This window comes from Eleutherodactylus coqui, chromosome 8 (assembly GCF_035609145.1).
Source record: "Eleutherodactylus coqui strain aEleCoq1 chromosome 8, aEleCoq1.hap1, whole genome shotgun sequence".
In the NCBI taxonomy this organism is placed as follows: domain Eukaryota; kingdom Metazoa; phylum Chordata; class Amphibia; order Anura; family Eleutherodactylidae; genus Eleutherodactylus; species Eleutherodactylus coqui.
This window is the reverse complement of record NC_089844.1, coordinates 49,626,965-49,646,414: the sequence shown is the minus strand read 5'-3', so window position 1 is coordinate 49,646,414 and position 19,450 is coordinate 49,626,965. Positions and strand designations below refer to the sequence as shown.

Below are 19,450 nucleotides of genomic sequence, written 5' to 3'. Positions count from 1 at the left end.
TCTGGTCCAAGCCCCTGCACATATGCACACCTTGCAGAGGGTCAAATGTAGAAAAATACAGGATCCAAGTCATATAATGGCTAGAAATGGTATTATTCCACTAGTACACACACTTCTATTCTTCTGATGTTTACAATGTATTTATAAACCTAAGAAAAAAACTTAATTCATCAACACAATGCACAAACTTAGGTTTCTGTGCATGTTTAGAAACTTATAAACCAGCCTGGGCCCTTACGATAAATACTGGCAGTGTGTACGCAGGTAGTGTATTCAGGCAACCCATTGAGTGCTGAGTTCTACTACTGTGGACCTATTCAACCAACTTGAAGAGTTTGCAGGGGCTCATCTAATATATCAGCACAATGAAGTGTTAACACTAGAGATAAGCGAGCACCAAAAGGCTCGGGTGCTCGTTGCTCGAGTCGAACTTTTCGTAATGCTCCAGAGTGCGTTTCGAGTAACAAACCCCATTGAAGTCAATGGGGGACTTAAGCATTTTTGTATGGGACCGATGCTCCACATAGCTGATGACTTGTCAAACACCAGAAAACATCAGAAAGTCATGGAATCACCACATAAACGGATAGGGAAGTGCAGCATGCATGGCTGCATCTGAGGCTCCCAGGTCCCACTTTTAAGCCAAAATGGGGGTAAGAGTCTGGCGGTCACCCCCCCAACAATTTACTTCGGACAAACGCTCATTAGCAAGGCACACGCGCTGGCACATCTTAGCTAAGCACCATACTACCTGCAACCAAGGACAATCACTGCCTGCGGGTGACACCGCTTCCTCTTCTCCTGGGTTACATGCTGGCATTGCTATCCAACCCCCCCCCCCCCCCCTCGCATGACCCTCCATCCACAGCGTACACAAAAGTTTCCCTGCGTAGCGTTCATCTGCCCTCATGCCACATGCTTGCTTCATAGCCCCACCACCATCATGTCTATTTATAGGTGCATACTAGGTGAGGAGGAGCTGGAGGCACACACTGCAGACTGTTGGCAGGGCCAGGCAGCGACCCTCTTTTGATGATAAATTGACGTACGATCTTCATTCCAATCCCGTGCCACCTCCGTCACAAAATTGTCAGGAGACGCAAACGTGACATAAAGGGGACTCAGGTGCCAGCACTTCTACACATCTCCACAATGCAGCAATACTCTGTGTGGGAAGCACGTGAGCGGGCCCAGGGTCAGGCTCTGTCCCAGCCTCCACCTTATGTGACCCAAGGTGTCGCGAGTTATATAGCAATGGGAAATCCATGTGTCCCCACACAAGTCATTCTGTGTAGGTGTCAGATAGCTTAACACCGCAATTGGAAGTCTTTGAGTTTCACCCCGCCAAGGACCTCGGACCACATTTCTACCCTAGTCAGTCAATGTATCTGTGACAGACCGGTAAAACACAATGGGAAGTCTTTGTGCACCCACAGCATAGGCGAGCCCAAGGAACTTTAATATGGTATTACACAAGAAGAAATCACAGCACCCAAACATGGTAGTTTCACCCGGCCAAGGACCTCTGCTCGGATCACACCCTCAGCGATTGTGGGCATAAAGCGGACTCAGAATGCTTGTGCAGCTGTGAACGTTCCATTAACGCAGTAACGCCTCTTTTGTTTGGCCCAAACCAGTGTCTCAGATAACTGTGGTAACATGAGAGAAAATACATGTTGTCCAGCGCTGATCCCCAGACCCCAAGCAGGAGGAGGAGGTGGCATAATAAGGCCGAGAAACCATGACCGAGGTAGGACCCGCAATACTCTGTGTGGGAAGTTCGTGAGTGGGCCCTGGGTCAGGCTCGGTCCCAAACTCCACCTTGTGTGACCCAAGGTGCCGTGAGTTAAATAGCAATGGTAAATCCATGGGTCCCCACACACTTCTTTCTGTGTAGGTGTCAGATAGCTCAACGCTGTAATGGGAAGTCTTTGAGTTCCTTGGGCTTGCCTATGCTGTCAGTGCAAAAAAATGGTATTACACAGGAAGAAATCAAAGTGTCCAAACATGGCAGAGTTTCACCCCGCCAAGGACCCTGGCTTTGGCCCACATTTCTGCCCAAGTCAGTCAGTGTATTTGTGCCAGATAGGTAAAACAGACCCCAGTAACCTTTCTGTAGCAAGAGTATAGACGGACCCCAGTAACATTTCTGTAGCAAAAGTATAGATGAACCCCTCGAACCATTCAGTTGAAACTGCATAGACGGACCCCAGTAACATTTCTGTAGCAAAGGAATAGGCAGACCCCAGTAACATTTCTGTAGCAAGAGTGTAGGCGAACCCCTGAAACATCGGTGTACCAAGAGTATAGGCGGAACCCCAGTAACATTTCTGTAGCAAAAGTATAGGCGAACTCCTCAAACCATTCAGTAGAAACTGCATAGGCGGACCCCAGTAACATTTCTGTAGCAAGAGTATAGGCGGACCCCTGTAACATTTCTGTAGCCAAAGTATAGTCAGACTGCAGCAATTTGATCAAGGGGGATACATTTCAGCATCCGCATACTGGTCAGACGTTTAAAATCCATACACACCTAACCTGTAGGTCTAGTTATGTAATTTATCTAATAACATGCCCGTGCGGAATGGCCTATGTGGGTGAAACTACTCAAGAGATACGATTTGTGAATAAATCAGCATAAAAGTACTATACGCATCAAAGCCAGAGAACTACCCATTCCGAAACATTTCCTTGAATTTGGACACTCAACTAGTCAGTTAAAGTTTAAAATTATTGAGTATGTTCCACCCCTTGAGCGAGAGGGCAACAGAGAACTGTTGCTATTAAAAAAGGAATTGAGGTGGATTCACACCCTGGATACGTTACATCCCAGGGGCCTTAACTTGGACTATTATGTAACTCCCCACTTATGAGTTCTCAATATCAACCTAAAATATGTGTTTCCTGGATAATCCCATCCTTGTTTTCTATAGGCAGAGGGATCAGTGTTATGGATACGATATATGCAATATGTTTTTTGTATATGTAATTTATTTCATGTGTGTTATATGTTTGTACTTTTAATGTGCTATGATAATTGATATATATAAATTAATTTTGTTGTTGTTTTTCTCTTTTCTTATAGATTTCGTATGTTGGATTATGGATACTTCTGGGCTCCTTGATGATTCACATACCGGCTTTTTTCCTTTTTTCTTCTTTAATTTTTTGTTGCCCTTTTCATGATTTGGATGTATTCACTTTTGAAATTGGTTGTTTCTCAAGTTTAAATTTGGTAATGAAATTGCAATAAAAATATATCTTGATTAATGACACATGGCTTTCTGACTGTTTTTATTGGGAGCATTTTGCCAATTTTTGTGACCTTTAATAAAATTGAATCTATCTATGAGCCTTATTCATGTTGTATAGTTAATATATCTTGGTGGTTAAGTTACTTATAAATTGGTACATTAGACATAGTAATAAGATATTTGGATCTTTCCACTTCTTGTATTGTATACGGGTTGTGGTAGTTTTGGCCATGATTGGGTATTTATTCACTTACAGGATGAAATGAAATGGGGTCTATTGACCCATATGACTATGTGAGCTAATATATGCCAGAATAATAAATGAGTCCAAAGGGATGCCATATTAAAACCAATTTAATTTTGTGTAGTAACCATATATGATGGGTTGCTTATCCCAGTTTCCAATAAATTGAAATCCACTCTTATCATTACTGATGCTGGAGATCCTCTCTTGAGATACTGGGATCTGGTTATACCATTGCATTGTTATGCCTCTATGGGGTGTTGATCTCTGGTAGCTAATTGTACCAATTGAGATTGATCGTCCATCCACCAGCATTAGGACTGGGAGCGCCGTGTATGATATCTCGGATTTAGTCACGCCCATGTTCTCGGTGGTAGACGCCCACGGTGTGATGATGTTGTCTGCACTATGCCCCACGGCGTTATGACGCTCTTTGTGCTACGATGCTGCCCACGTGATGACGTCTGCACTATGCCCCACGGCGTGATGACTCTTTCTGTGCTATGACGCTGCCAACGTGATGACGTCACTGACGTGGTGATGTCTATACGCGCGAGTACACTACACTCATAGTGGTAACCGCCAGGACCTCATGAGGCAGCGTTGAACTAAATTTAATTAATAACAACAGTTGTGGTGATTTAACCCTTTTGTATGAGCCGATATGTGTTCACCAGGGGCATTAGAAGATCCATTCCTATGAAGTATGTTTTAGCACACTGTGAGTTAATGTCAAATTGTTTGCAAATTTGTACATAATTTGTGTTCACTTGTTTGGGTATTTAATTATATGTGTTATTGTATCTTGGCTGACTGGACTTGAGAAAGGCTTCGGTTGAAGCTGAAATGTCGCCGGTCATTTGGATGGAGGAGTAAAGAAAGAAATTTTGATTCTTTGTAATCACCAGATGCTGTCTGGTCATATTTTTGTATTGTAGTCAGACCCCAGTAACATGTCGGTAGCAAGAGTATAGGCGGACCCCTGAAACATTGGTGTATCAAGAATATAGGCGAACCTCTGAAAATATTTGGTTACCAAGAGTGTAGGCGAAGGCTAGAAAAATTAGTTACATAACAGTATAGGCGAGGGCCAGAAAAATTGATGTACCAAGAGTACAAGTGCACCCCTGAAAAATTGCTTAACCGTGGGGGGCGTGGCCTAACTGAGCAGCAAGATGGCCGCTTGATCTTGGAGCTCCGAGAACCTTCTCTCTTTAAAGCAACTTAAAGCTACTTCGGAGGCATTTTACCCACCCTACTATGATTCTCGGACCCCTCTTCACTAGCTGAGCCACCGTTACAGATTTGTCCAACAGCTGGCTGGTCATTTGGAAGACTTTTGCCCTCCACGCGCTGCTGAACGTCCCGCTGCGCCTGGGGCCCTCTCCGAACCGCCCGCCTGCCGGAGGAAAGTGCAGTCTCCCTTAATCTTGCAAACATATTAAAGAGGTTTGCAACTGCTTGAAAGACCTGCCGTGGGCACCAACGAGAAGAGATAGCGGAGGTGAGACCGACACTCTTACCCACTGCTTACTGCGATCCGCCGGTGCACCTGGTGTCTCTGACGGCCCCTTTCTTCTGCTGTGCCAGAGGTAGGTGAGGAGCCTGCCTCATCTCGGGATCCTGCGCCGCCGGCCGCTGTCACTCTGAAGATCCCAGCCGGGAGCCCTGCAGTACCGGAGGTAGGTGAAGTCCCTGCCCTATTAGCAAGTCCCGTGCTGCCGGCGTCTGTCATCTCAAGGGCTCCAGATGGGCTCACTGCTGTACCGGAGCTGGGCGAAGTGCCGCAGCTACTGTATACCCCGAGCCCGCTCTGAAGATTCCCCACAAGCGCCCTGCTCTTCCAGAGACTGTGGGGGGACCTGCCTCATCGGGAAATCTCCCTCCGGTGTCCAACTCCACTGCGGAGAGCCAGCCTGACCTCCACTACTTAGCAGAGAGCGGAGGTGCGAGCACAGCGTCTGTTAACCTCTTGGTGCCCACAAGAGATAAACACAGGACGTTGAACTGACAACTCACCCTTGAACAAGGTAGAGAGAAGACCCCTCTTGCTCTCAACTACTTTCCTCATCTCTTAACTGCAGAATTGGACGACAAGTTAACTTTGTGTTAACTCCTCACGTTCAGGCATTTCACATTTCAGCAAGGGATTGCGTCCATCAGAATATAGGAAAGCTCGGAGAGGTGTCTCTCCTGACCCCCGCCTGACTGCCATGACTCGTTGCAAGTCTGCAAAGCCCTCTCCCCAGCGCGTAGCTGACTTCTTCATGGCCCGCAGCAGTAGAAGAGGCCCGGCTCCCACGCTCACAGCGTCATTGGACGACCCCTCCACCGAAGCTTGTGACTCCCCGCGGAGACAAAGATCTGCATCGGACAGCCCAGGTGCCACCCGGGGAGAAGCCCGTTCCCCTTCAGAGATGAGAGAGGTGAGTGACGCTGCAGCACCCACCACACACAACAGCTCTCACTCTCCTAAAGTAGCGCCCTACCTCGTGTCTGCCTCAGGGAATGACATCTCTCCCTCAGCCAGCCCAGACAAAAGAAGACCTAGACTAGAAACAGCCGTCCAAACACTACTCCCCCCATCAGGCAGTGCAGAATTAATCGATATGCTTCCCTCCTCAAACCAGCCCGCGTCAGAAGCATTTATAAAAGAAATGATGGTGGCATTAAGAAACTCTATGCGTGAAGACCTTAACTCTGTCTCATCACGTATTAGCGCCTCGATATCGGAGGTGGAGGAAAGAACCACTCACATTGAACACAAGATGAAGGAATTAACCAATTCACACAACACACTCATAGACGCACACTACTCACTAGAGGAAGACGTGTCCCAGATTAAAATAAAAATGCCGTATCTGGAGGATCGGAATAGACGGAACAACGTCAAATTCAGGGTATCTCTGAAAAAATTAGCCTGGCTGAGTTAAAGGACTTCCTAACACAATTAATGAAAAAAATGCTACCCTCCACCCCCTCTCAGGAACTCATTATTGACAGAGCTCACGGTCTACAAAAACCAAAATTCCTCCCCAACAACATCCCGCGTGATGTTATAGCGAGGATCCATTTCTACCACGTCAAAGAGGCCCTCATGTATGCCTCCCGCAAAGGGCTAGATCTTCTCTCTCAGTTCACAAATATCCAACTATTTGCGGACTTATCGGCCGCCACCATCCAAGCCAGAAAGGCATTTATTCGTATAACCACCTCACTAAGAAGAAAAAAAATCCCATATAAATGGGGATACCCCACAAAATTAATTCTTCACAAAGAGGGATCAAATTTCATCATCAGCAATCCCGAAGATGGGGAAAAGATACTAACGTCCTGGGGCATTCACATTTCAGACAGACCTCAGGGCAAAGCTGATAAAAATCTACCGGGAAAGCCTTGTGAGGGGTCCCACCCTCCCCCTCTCCTTGATGAAATGTCTCCGCTCATAACACAGATTGGAGGTTCCTAATCGCCTGGCGAACTTTTCTCCCCCAGAAAATATGCAGGTTCCTGACCCTGCTAGAAGAACTCTGTTTTTGCTATGCTATTTCATGCTTCATCGGCTACGAAACTCCGAGCTTAGAAAAAGCTCTCTACCAGGACACTTGAACTGGTATTATTGGCCGACTGTTTATGTTATATTTGTTCCCATTCCCCCCCCCCCCCCCTCACACCTCTCCCTCTAAAAGTGGTTCCACAATAGAAGTTTGCAGCTTCTGCAACGCTTATCCAACCAATTCATGGCAGTAAAAATATGCTCCCTCAATGTTAAAGGCCTAAACTCTCCTTTTAAGAGATTATCTGTCTGGAAAGATGCCCTCCAAAATAATGTGGATGTATTATGCCTCCAAGAGACGCATTTCGCGAGCTCAGCTCATCCCCAATTCTCCCACAAGAATTTTCCAAACATTTTCTTATCCTGTGCGGAGAAGAAAAAAGCTGGTGTGTTGATTGCAGTCAAGGATACTATTATTGTTTCCCTCACGGAACAAGTTATCGACACCCACAGAAGGTTTATAATTAGAGATGAGCGAACACCAAAATGTTCGGGTGTTCGTTATTCGTAACGAACTTCCCGTGATGCTCGAGGGTTCGTTTCGAACAACGAACCCCATTGAAGTCAATGGGCGACCAGAACATTTTTGTATTTCGCCGATGCTCGCTAAGGTTTTCATGTGTGAAAATCTGGGCAATTCAGGAAAGTGATGGGAATGACACAGTGACGGATAGGGCAGGCGAGGGGCTACATGTTGGGCTGCATCCTAAGTTCACAGGTCCCACTATTAAGCCACAATAGCGGCAAGAGTGGGCCCCCCCCCCCTCCCAACAACTTTTACTTCTGAAAAGCGCTCATTAGCATGGCATACCTTTGCTAAGCACCACACTACCTCCAACAAAGCACAATCACTGCCTGCATGACACTCCACTGCCACTTCTCCTGAGTTACATGCTGCCCAACCGCACCCCCTCCCCCCCACAGCGCACACCAAAGTGTCCCTGCGCAGCCTTCAGCTGCCCTCATGCCACACCACGCTCATGTCTATTTAGAATTGCGTCTGCCATGACGAGGGACCGCAGGCATACACTGCAGAGGTTGGCACGGCTAGGCAGCGACCCTCTTTAAAAGTGGCGGAGCGATAGCCCACAATGCTGTACAGAAGCAATGAGAAATAGAATCCTGTGCCACCGCCATCAGGAGCTGCACACGTGGGCATAGCAATGGGGAACCTATGTGCCACACACTATTCATTCTGTCAAGGTGTCTGCATGCCCCAGTCAGACCGGGCTTTTTAATTCATAGACACAGGCAGGTACAACTCCCTATTGTGAAGTCCCTGTCGACCCACAGCATGGGTGGCTCCCTGGAACCCACCGGCGGTACACAGAAATATCCCATTGCATTGCCCAACACAGCTGAGGTAGTAATGTCGTGCTTAATGCAGGTGGGCTTCGGCCCACACTGCATGCCCCAGTCAGACTGGGGTTCTTTACAAGTGGACACATGTAGGTTTAACTCCCTGTGGACCCACTGCCTGGGTGGGTGCCAGGAAGCCACCGGCGGTACATAGAAATATCCCATTGCATTGCCCAACACAGCTGAGGTAGTAATGTCGTGCGTAATACAGGTGGGCTTCGGCCCACACTGCATGCCCCAGTCAGACGGGTTCTTTAGAAGTGTACAGATGTATTAAAAACTCAGTGTGCACCTACAGCATGGGTGGCTCCCTGGAACCCACCGGCGGTACACAAAAATATCCCATTGCATTGCCCAACACAGCTGAGGTAGTAATGTCGTGCGTAATACAGGTGGGCTTCGGCCCACACTGCATGCCCCAGTCAGACGGGTTCTTTAGAAGTGTACAGATGTATTAAAAACTCAGTGTGCACCTACAGCATGGGTGGCTCCCTGGAACCCACCGGCGGTACACAAAAATATCCCATTGCATTGCCCAACACAGCTGAGGTAGTAATGTCGTGCGTAATACAGGTGGGCTTCGGCCCACACTGCATGCCCCAGTTAGACGGGTTCTTTAGAAGTGTACAGATGTATTAAAAACTCAGTGTGCACCTACAGCATGGGTGGCTCCCTGGAACCCACCGGCGGTACACAAAAATATCCCATTGCATTGCCCAACACAGCTGAGGTAGTAATGTCGTGCGTAATACAGGTGGGCTTCGGCCCACACTGCATGCCCCAGTCAGACGGGTTCTTTAGAAGTGTACAGATGTATTAAAAACTCAGTGTGCACCTACAGCATGGGTGGCTCCCTGGAACCCACCGGCGGTACACAAAAATATCCCATTGCATTGCCCAACACAGCTGAGGTAGTAATGTCGTGCGTAATACAGGTGGGCTTCGGCCCACACTGCATGCCCCAGTCAGACGGGTTCTTTAGAAGTGTACAGATGTATTAAAAACTCAGTGTGCACCTACAGCATGGGTGGCTCCCTGGAACCCACCGGCGGTACACAAAAATATCCCATTGCATTGCCCAACACAGCTGAGGTAGTAATGTCGTGCGTAATACAGGTGGGCTTCGGCCCACACTGCATGCCCCAGTCAGACGGGTTCTTTAGAAGTGTACAGATGTATTAAAAACTCAGTGTGCACCTACAGCATGGGTGGCTCCCTGGAACCCACCGGCGGTACACAAAAATATCCCATTGCATTGCCCAACACAGCTGAGGTAGTAATGTCGTGCGTAATACAGGTGGGCTTCGGCCCACACTGCATGCCCCAGTCAGACTGGGATTCTTTACAAGTGGACACATGTAGGTTTAACTCCCTGTGGACCCACTGCCTGGGTGGGTGCCAGGAAGCCACCGGCGGTACATAGAAATATCCCATTGCATTGCCCAACACAGCTGAGGTAACGTCAGCTGTAATGCAGGTGGGCTAAAAATTAATTTGATTACACTGTAGGCGAGGGCCCACAAAAATTGCTGTATCAACAGTACTAATGTACATCCCAAAAATTGGCCATGGCCAGCCAAGAGGGCAGGTGAAACCCATTAATCGCTTTGGTTAATGTGGCTTAAGTGGTAACTAGGCCTGGAGGCAGCCCTGTGTAACGAAAAATTGGTTCAAGTTAAAGTTCCAATGCTTTTAAGCGCATTGAAACTTATAAAAATTGTTCTGAAAAATTATTTGAGTGAGCCTTGTGGCCCTAAGAAAAATTGCCCGTTCAGCGTGATTACGTGAGGTTTCAGGAGGTGGAGCAGGAGGAGGAGGAGGAGGAATATTAGACACAGATTGATGAAGCAGAAATGTCCCCGTTTTGGATGGTGAGAGAGAACGTAGCTTCCATCCGCGGGTGCAGCCTACGTATTGCTTACGTATCGCTGCTGTCCGCTGGTGGAGAACAGAAGTCTGGGGAAATCCAGCCTTTGTTCATCTTGATGAGTGTTAGCCTGTCGGCACTGTCGGTTGACAAGCGGCTACGCTTATCTGTGATGATTCCCCCAGCCGCACTAAACACCCTCTCCGACAACACGCTAGCCGCAGGACAAGCAAGCACCTCAAGGGCATACAGGGCTAGTTCAGGCCACGTGTCCAGCTTCGACACCCAGTAGTTGTAGGGGGCAGAGGCGTCACCAAGGATGGTCGTGCGATCCGCTACGTACTCCCTCACCATCCTTTTGCAGTGCTCCCGCCGACTCAGCCGTGACTGGGGAGCGGTGACACAGTCTTGGTGGGGAGCCATAAAGCTGGCCAGGCCCTTAAAGACTGTTGCACTGCCTGGGATGTACATGCTGCTCGATCTACGCACATCCCCTGCAACATGGCCCTCGGAACTGCGCCTTCTGCCACTAGCGCTGTCGGCTGGGAATTTTACCATCAGCTTGTCCGCAAGGGTCCTGTGGTATAGCAACACTCTCGAACCCCTTTCCTCTTCGGGAATCAGAGTGGGCAGGTTCTCCTTATACCGTGGATCGAGCAGTGTGTACACCCAGTAATCCGTAGTGGCCAGAATGCGTGCAACGCGAGGGTCACGAGAAAGGCATCCTAACATGAAGTCAGCCATGTGTGCCAGGGTACCTGTACGCAACACATGGCTGTCTTCACTAGGAAGATCACTATCAGGATCCTCCTCCTCCTCCTCCTCCTCCTCAGGCCATGCACGCTGAAAGGATGACAGGCAATCAGCCGGTGTACCGTCAGCAGCGGGCCAAGCTGTCTCTTCCCCCTCCTCCTCATCCTCCTCATGCTCCTCCTCCTCCTCCTGTACGCGCTGAGAAATAGACAGGAGGGTGCCCTGACTATCCAGCGGCATACTGTCTTCCCCCGCCCCCGTTTCCGAGCGCAAAGCAGCTGCCTTTATGGTTTGCAGGGAATTTCTCAAGATGCATAGCAGAGGAATGGTGACGCTAATGATTGTAGCATCGCCGCTCACCACCTGGGTAGACTCCTCAAAATTACCAAGGACATGGCAGATGTCTGCCAACCAGGCCCACTCTTCTGAAAGGAATTGAGGAGGCTGACTCCCACTGCGCCGCCCATGTTGGAGTTGGTATTCGACTATAGCTCTACGCTGTTCATAGAGCCTGGCCAACATGTGGAGCGTAGAGTTCCACCGTGTGGGCACGTCGCACAGCAGTCGGTGCACTGGCAGCTTAAAGTGATGTTGCAGGGTGCGCAGGGTGGCAGCGTCCGTGTGGGACTTGCGGAAATGTGCGCAGAGCCGGCGCGCCTTTACGAGCAGGTCTGACAAGCGTGGGTAGCTTTTCAGAAACCGCTGAACCACCAAATTAAAGACGTGGGCCAGGCATGGCACGTGCGTGAGGCTCCCGAGCTGCAGAGCCGCCACCAGGTTACGGCCGTTGTCACACACGACCATGCCCGGTTGGAGGCTCAGCGGCGCAAGCCAGCGGTCGGTCTGCTGTGTCAGACCCTGCAGCAGTTCGTGGGCCGTGTGCCTCTTATCGCCTAAGCTGAGTAGTTTCAGCACGGCCTGCTGACGCTTGCCCACCGCTGTGCTGCCACACCGCGCGACACCGACTGCTGGCGACATGCTGCTGCTAACACATCTTGATTGTGAGACAGAGGAGGAGGAGGAGGAGGAGGGTGCTTTAGTGGAGGAAGCATACACCTCCGCAGATACCAGCACCGAGCTGGGGCCCGCAATTCTGGGGGTGGGTAGGACGTGAGCGGTCCCAGGCTCTGACTCTGTCCCAGCCTCCACTAAATTCACCCAATGTGCCGTCAGGGAGATGTAGTGGCCCTGCCCGCCTGTGCTTGTCCACGTGTCCGTAATTAAGTGGACCGTGGCAGTAACCGCGTTGGTGAGGGCGCGCACAATGTTGCGGGAGACGTGGTCGTGCAGGGCTGGGACGGCACATCGGGAAAAGTAGTGGCGACTGGGAACTGAGTAGCGCGGGGCCGCCGCCTCCATGATACTTTTGAAGGACTCCGTTTCCACAACCCTATACGGCAGCATCTCAAGGCTGATGAATTTTGCGATGCGGACGGTTAACGTTTGAGCGTGCGGGTGCGTGGCGGCGTACTTGTGCTTGCGCTCGAACACTTGCGCAAGCGACGGCTGAACGGTGCGCTGAACTACACTGCTGGATGGGGCCGAGGACAGCGGAGATGAGGGTGTGGGTGCAGGCCATGAGGCGGTAGTGCCTGTGTCCTGAGAGGGGGGTTGCATCTCAGTGGCAGGTTGGGGCACAGGGGGAGAGGCAGGGGTGCAAACCGGAGGCGGTGAACGGCCTTTGTCCCACCTTGCGGGGTGCTTGGCCATCATATGTCTGCGCATGGTGGTGGTGGTGAGGCTGTTGGTGTTGGCTCCCCGGCTGAGCTTTGCGCGACAAAGGTTGCACACCACTGTTCGTCGGTCGTCAGGCGTCTCTGTGAAAAACTGCCAGACCTTAGAGCACCTCGGCCTCCGCAGGGTGGCATGGCGCGAGGGGGCGCTTTGGGAAACACTTGGTGGATTATTCGGTCTGGCCCTGCCTCTACCCCTGGCCACTGCACTGCCTCTTGCAACCTGCCCTGCTGATGCCCTTGACTCCCCCTCTGAAGACCTGTCCTCCTGAGTAAGCGTTGCACACCAGGTGGGGTCAGTCACCTCATCGTCCTGCTGCTCTTCCTCCGAATCCTCTGTGCGCTGCTCCCTGGGACTTACTGCCCTTACTACTACCTCACTGCAAGACAACTGTGTCTGATCGTCATCGTCCTCCTCACCCACAGAAAGTTGTTGAGACAGTTGGCGGAAGTCCCCAGCCTCTTCCCCCGGACCCCGGGAACTTTCGAATGGTTGGGCATCAGTGACGATAAACTCCTCTGGTGGGAGAGGAACCGCTGCTGCCCAATCTAAGCAGGGGCCCGAGAACAGTTCCTGGGAGTGTTCCCGCTCCTGAGCAGGTGTCATTGTAGTGGAGTGAGGAGGCTGGGAGGAAGGAGGAGCAGCAGACAGAGGATTCGGATTGGCAGCAGTGGACGGCGCAGAACTGCGGGTAGACGATAGGTTGCTCGAAGCACTTTCTGCCATCCAGGACAGGACCTGCTCACACTGCTCATTTTCTAATAACCGTCTCCCGCGTGGACCCATTAATTGGGCGATGAATGTGGGGACGCCAGAAACGTGCCTCTCTCCTAATCGCGCAGCAGTCGGCTGCGACACACCTGGATCAGGAGCTTGGCCTGTGCCCACACCCTGACTTGGCCCTCCGCGTCCTCGGCCGCGTCCACGTCCTCTAGGCCTACCCCTACCCCTCAGCATGCTGTATTACCAGTGATTTGATTTCACAGGCAGGAAATAAATTGGCGCAAGACTGCAGGCCAAATATAATTTTTGCCCTTTTTGGAAAACGAAAGGCCCCACTGCCTCTAGTGAATGAATTATCTAAGTTTAATAACTGTGCTGTGTCCCTGCTTATGTGTCACAGAACGTGAGGGTAGCAGAGTTATTATAACTCTTGGAGAGCAGGTATTTTTTTTCCCAATTAAGGAAAGCAAATGGCGAACCCAGCAGTAAAGCGTAGCTGGGTGCGTATGATTTAGCAATGTTTTTCACGCAGCTCACACGTCTCCACAGGCGTAAGGACGGACACAGGCTGGACAAATAGATTTGTTTTCAGTTTTTTCCCACCAACAGGCAGCACTGCGTATATTCAATGAACCTGAGAAGTTTAATAACTGTGCTGTGTCCCTGCTTATGTGTCACAGAACGTGAGGGTAGCAGAGTTATTATAACTCTTGGAGAGCAGGTATTTTTTTTCCCAATTAAGGAAAGCAAATGGCGAACCCAGCAGTAAAGCGTAGCTGGCTGCGTATGATTTAGCAATGTTTTTCACGCAGCTCACACGTCTCCACAGGCGTAAGGACGGACACAGGCTGGACAAATAGATTTGTTTTCAGTTTTTTCCCACCAACAGGCAGCACTGCGTATATTCAATGAACCTGAGAAGTTTAATAACTGTGCTGTGTCCCTGCTTATGTGTCACAGAACGTGAGGGTAGCAGAGTTATTATAACTCTTGGAGAGCAGGTATTTTTTTTCCCAATTAAGGAAAGCAAATGGCGAACCCAGCAGTAAAGCGTAGCTGGCTGCGTATGATTTAGCAATGTTTTTCACGCAGCTCACACGTGTCCACCGCCCGTAAGGACGGACAGAGGCTGGACAAATAGATTTGTTTTCAGTTTTTTCCCACCAACAGGCAGCACTGCGTATATTCTATGAATAATAACTGTGTTGTGGCCCTGCCTATACAATTCTTTCCCTGCAGTATCAATGGAGGGTGGAATGCTCTGCAGAGGCGATTTTGAGAAGCCCAAAAAAAATGCAGCACAGCCAACAGCAGCCTGGACAGTACTGCACACGGATAAATATGGCCCTAGAAAGGACCGTTGAGGTTCTTGAAGGCTACACTCACTCCTAACACTCTCCCTGCCTATGCAGCACTTCTGTCCCTAATGCCAGGTGCAACGGTCTGCAGAGGCGATTTTGAGAAAAGAAAAAATCCCACTGCTAACAGCAGCCAACACACAGCTATCAGTGGCCCTAATAAGGACCTTTGGGGGGTCTTGAAGCCTACACTAACTACCAATTCTTTCCCTACAGCAGCTCCGGTATAAACAGCACTGTCCCTCATCTAACTCACACCGCATCTGAGGCGAGCCGCGGGAGGGGCCGACTTTTATATTAGGCGAACACCTGATCTCGCCAGCCACTCACAGCAGGGGGGTGGTATAGGGCTTAAACGTTGCAGGGGGAAGTTGTAATGCCTTCCCTGTCTTTCAATTGGCCAGAAAAGCGCGCTAACGTCTCAGGGAAGGAAGTGAAAGTAACCAGAACACCGCAGGGTGTTCGTCACGAATAACGAACATCCCGAACACCCTAATATTCGCACGAATATCAAGCTCGGACGAACGCGTTCGCTCATCTCTATTTATAATATTAGTAGGTCTTTTCAATAATATCCAAATAACTCTGGTGAACATTTATGCACCAAACTCCTCTCAAATTTCTTTCTTAAATAAAACTCTCAAGAAGATTAGAAAATCGCATGTAGGTAAACTCATAATATGCGGCGATTTCAACATGGTCCCCGACAAACAACTAGACTCCACTAGCTCTTCAAACAGAACTTCCCCTATCCTGGCCCCTTGGCTCCATAAAGAAGCACTTTATGACACATTCAGATGCCTTAACGCATCCTCAAAGGAATTTACATACTATTCCCCTCGGCACAGGTCCTTCTCTAGGATCAATCTGTTCTTAGTTGATAGGTGGACCCTCCCTGGAATTTTACGCAATGAAATAGGAGATACTACATGGTCGGATCACTCACCTATATATCTCTTACTTAGCATAATTAATACTACACCAGCACCGAGAAATTGGAGAATCAACCCCTCTCTCATGAGAATCCCCCAATACAATCAGGAGATCAAACAACACCTAGCCAAATACTTCTCAATTAGTGCAAACCCGGACACAAACATATTCTCTACATGGTGCGCACACAAAGCGTTTATGCGGGGCATACTAATTAAAATTAGTTCACACCATTAAAAAAAAACGACTTCATATAACCAACATCCTCTTACAAATCATTAATTGAAGAGTTTGATAAAACGTCTAAACGGTCAAAAATGAACTATTACTCAGAATTCAATAAACCCTCCAAATTGATGGCCAAAATAGCAAAAAAAAAAACGTCAAGCGACTTCAAAAATACCGTATCTTATTAAACAAGACGGCTCAGAAACAAAAATAACCCATCCCCAGGACATAGCTGATGAGTTTAGCCATTTTTATGCCAAACTCTACAATCTCCTTAACGACCCACTAACACCACAACCGGACAATGTCCAAATTAACACTTTCCTGGAAAAAAATTAATCTCCCACATATCACAGAAGAACAACTCAGAAAGTTAAATACCCCTACAACACCTGTGGAAGTTCTCACCTCAGTCAAATCTTTAAAGTCCCACAAGGCTTCAGGTCCAGACGGTTTCTCAAATGAATATTATAAAGACTTCGCTCTGGACCTGGCCCCTTATCTCTCTGAAACATTCAATAAAGCCATGGATAGTGGCACTTTCCCAGAAGAAATGCTTAAGGCCACCATAGTTACCATCCCTAAGCAAGGTAAACCCTTAAAGGGGTTGTCCCGCGCTGAAACGTTTTTTTTTTTTTTTTCAACAGCCCCCCCGTTCGGCGCGAGACAAACCCGATGCAGGGACCTAAAAAAAATCCGCACAGCGCTTACCTGAATCCCCGCGCTCCGGTGACTTCTTACTTACCGGTTGAAGATGGCCGCCGGGATCTTCTCCCTCGGTGGACCGCAGCTCTTCTGTGTCCTGATTGGCTGGAATCGGCACGTGACGGGGCGGAGCTACACTGAGCCGGCATCCAGCACGAGCGCCCCCATTGAGAAAAGAAGAAGACCCGGACTGCGCAAGCGCGTCTAATTTGGCCATTAGATGCTGAAAATTAGGCGGCTCCATGGAAACGAGGACGCTAGCAACGGAACAGGTAAGTGAATAACTTCTTATAACTTCTGTATGGCTCATATTTAATGCACAATGTACATTACAAAGTGCATTAATATGGCCATACAGAAGTGTATAGACCCACTTGCTTTCGCGGGACAACCCCTTTAAGTTCTACAGCAAACTACAGACCCATCTCTTTGCTTAACTGCGACGTAAAATTATATTCAAAAATTTTAGCCCAGTGACTGCTAAATGTCCTCCCACAAATTATTCATAGCGACCAAGTGGGCTTTACAAAGGGCAGGCAGGCACCAGATGGGACCAGGAGGGTGCTTAATTTACTTTCAGTGGCGGAGGCGAACCATATGCCGTCCCTGATTCTGGCTTTGGACGCAGAAAAAGCCTTTGATAGGCTCCACTGGGGGTTCGCCTTCGCCACTTAGGAGAAGTTCGGCTTTAGGGGAGATATCCTCAGAGCCATCCAGGCTTTATATAGCTCACCTTCCGCAGAGGTCTTAGTAGATGGCACCCTCTCACAAAATTTCAAAATAACAAGTGGTACCCCCCAGGGGTGCCCTTTGTCGCCACTACTGTTCACACTAATTATGGAGCCATTTGCTGAATCTATCAGACTAAATTATAAAATCAAAGGGATCTCTGCAGGATATAGACAACATAAAATCAGTTTATTCACTGATGATGTCTTATTATTACTCACTGACCCCTTATCTTCATTGAGAGAGGTACTTATTATTATTCACTGACCCCTTATCTTCATTGAGAGAGGTACTTATTATTACTCACTGACCCCTTATCTTCATTGAGAGAGGTATGTGAAATAATCCAACAGTTTAGTAAAGCATCATACTACAGGCTAAATATAGATAAGTCACAGATTCTGAGAATCAATATAGACAAACCTCTAAAAGACAACATGCAAAAGGAATGCAAAAGGAATTTCCCTTCCAGTGGCAGGAGAAAACTATCCCATACTTAGGAATCAAATTGTGCTTTCCAATCAACAACATAATCTCCGCCAATTTCTCCCCTTTATTAGAAGAACTCCAAACGGAACTGAAAAATCTAGAGACTAAAGAACCGTCGTGGCTAGGTCGAGTTGTCCTATATAAAATGCTAATGTTGCCTAAAATTCTGTATTGTTTCCGCACTCTCACCCTTCCGATTTCTAGGATGGAAATTTCTAAATTTCAAAAGCAGCTCTCTAACTTTGTGTGGGGAGAAAAGAGACCTAGGGTAGCTGCGTCTATCCTATACCTCAATAGAAAACAAGGGGGCCTAGGGGTACCCAACCTGTGGTCTTACCTACATGTGATCAACAATAATCAAATCAGACAATGGGTGAGAGGAGCTACAGGCCCAGGCTGGCTTCAAATTGAATCTCATCTTCTTGACAATAAGCCTTTTAAACATCTGCTCCTGGCCTCCCTCCTTGGTTCTTTAATACCCTCACTTCCAAAAATCCACTATCTGGCCTCAATGTCCCCACCAATGCGTGCATCCCTCCACTCATGGAACTGGCTGGCACAAAAAACCAGAGACCAAAAAGGGAAAGACAACGTTAAAATCCCTCTTACCACCCTTGAATTTTTTAGCCTCAACCTGCGCCTGAAATCTTGGGTGGAAAGAGGCATAATAAACGTAGTAGACCTAATTCAGGGAGACGATATTATCCCCTTCCATACCCTAACGAAACACTATTCTATACCAGCGGAAGAATTCTTCAAATATCTCCAGATCCGTTCCCTTCTTCAAAGCTCCCAACTCTGGAAGATGAACATACCAAATGAAAATAAAAAGATTCCTAACGGCTCCGCTCTGCTGTCTCGATCCCTTGTGAGAGCATGCTATGATGCTCTCTCAGGTGATATGAGAGAAACAAAAAAAAGTTCATCTCCTCAACTGGGAGAAAGACACAGGAAGGAGAAATTCACCAAATCAATGGATCTCAGCATTTGAGTGGGCTAATAAGTCAACCCTTCTCGGGGTCCACATAAAAGTCTTGACTAGAGATGAGCGAACGTATTCGTCCGAGCTTGATATTCGTGCGAATATTAGGGTGTTCGGGATGTTCGTTATTCGTAACCAACACCATGCGGTGTTCCGGTTACTTTCACTTCCTTCCCTGAGACGTTAGCGCGCTTTTCTGGCCAATTGAAAGACAGGGAAGGCATTACAACTTCCCCCTGTGACGTTCAAGCCCTATACCACCCCCCTGCTGTGAGTGGCTGGGAAGATCAGATGTCACCCGAATATAAAAGTCGGCCCCTCCCGCGGCTCGCCTCAGATGCCTTGTGAGTTAGATGAGGGACAGTGCTGCTGGTACCGGAGCTGCTGTAGGGAGAGAAATAGCAGTTAGTGTAGGCTTCAAGAACCCCAAAGGTCCTTATTAGGGCCAGTAATACCTGTGTGTTGGCTGCTGTTAGCAGTGCCTTTTTTTTTTTCTTCTCAAAATCGCCTCTGCAGAGCGTTGCACCCGGCATTAG

The 19,450-nt window shown here is 48.6% G+C and overlaps 1 protein-coding gene across 6 annotated transcripts in view; it reads left to right on the top strand.

Annotated features, from left to right (window-relative positions):
* The window catches only part of LOC136576370 (putative methyltransferase DDB_G0268948), a 111,518-nt gene extending 108,243 nt beyond the window's left edge, over positions 1 to 3,275 (top strand). For all 6 annotated transcript variants that reach the window (XM_066575604.1, XM_066575605.1, XM_066575606.1 and 3 more), the window contains one exon: positions 3,086 to 3,275. The gene's annotated coding sequence lies outside the window, so the exon portion shown is untranslated. The remainder of the gene's footprint in view (positions 1 to 3,085) is intronic.
* The last annotated feature ends 16,175 nt before the right edge of the window (positions 3,276 to 19,450 follow it).